Below are 1,078 nucleotides of genomic sequence, written 5' to 3' on the forward strand. Positions count from 1 at the left end.
GGGGAGCGGTGGGCGCTCATCGGCGGGGGAGAGGAGGAGGGGGGCGTGATCAGAGCCAATCCGGGTGATGGCCCGGAGGGAGGCAAGGGAGCAACGGAGGTCCCATTCTAGAGAAACTAGGACCCGGTCCAGGACGGACTGGGTCGGGGCTGCCTGGCGATTGGTCTAGGTGAACCTGGCACCAACCCGGTCAATCTCACGGAGGCCAAGATCAGCAATGCAATCGTTGAACATTTGCATCAGAGCAAAGTTGATGTTAGCATTGCTCTTGTCCTCCGCGCACCTAAGGAGATTAAAATCACCCCCACCACAACTGGCAAAGAGGCAACCGACACCTTCCTGTTGAGCTCCTCGAGGAAGGAGGCGGATCTGCTGTGATTGGCGGGGCCATAGACAATAATGACCTCCCACTTGAAGTTAATGGAGCGCTCAAAAATCTCCATGCTAACAAAGAACTGACCCCGGTCCATACTGCCCACCTTGAAGGTGGCATCCTTCACACCTAGCAGGATGCCACCGGAGTGGCCCGCGGTCCCACTAGAAGGAGCCAATGCCAGGAGAAAAGGTGGGAGCTAAGGCAGTCAAGCTCAGGGAGGGAGAAATCCATACGCATGGTCTCCTGAATGGCCACAATATCAATGTGTTCGTCCCGAATGTACTCGATGAGTTGGCGGCGGCGGCCGTCATGGCCGAAACCGCAAATGTTCCAGAAAAGGGCACGCATCATGCAACCATTGAGGGGCTGCTTGACCCCAGGACACGAGATGCGCTTTGGGCGCGGAGAGCGGCAGTCCGAGAGTGGGTACAACCCCGAAGCTCAGAGGCAGTCAGAGGGGGAATTCCACCAATCATCCGAGGAGGGGCTGGCATGGGCGCCACCGACTCGGACGTCGAGCCGGGGGGCGAGAGCAAGGATGCTCTAGCCTCGGCTAGCTTCCCGTCGAGGATCTCGCGCGCCCTAATGGCCGCGATCTGGACTAAGGTGGGGCGACCTCCCCCCTAAAGATAATCACGGAATCAGTCGCGATCTTCACAAGGTTTCCAAGAGGCACCGACTCAAGAGCAGAGAAGGAACAAG

This window comes from Triticum dicoccoides, chromosome 6A, assembly GCF_002162155.2.
Source record: "Triticum dicoccoides isolate Atlit2015 ecotype Zavitan chromosome 6A, WEW_v2.0, whole genome shotgun sequence".
Classification (NCBI taxonomy): domain Eukaryota; kingdom Viridiplantae; phylum Streptophyta; class Magnoliopsida; order Poales; family Poaceae; genus Triticum; species Triticum dicoccoides.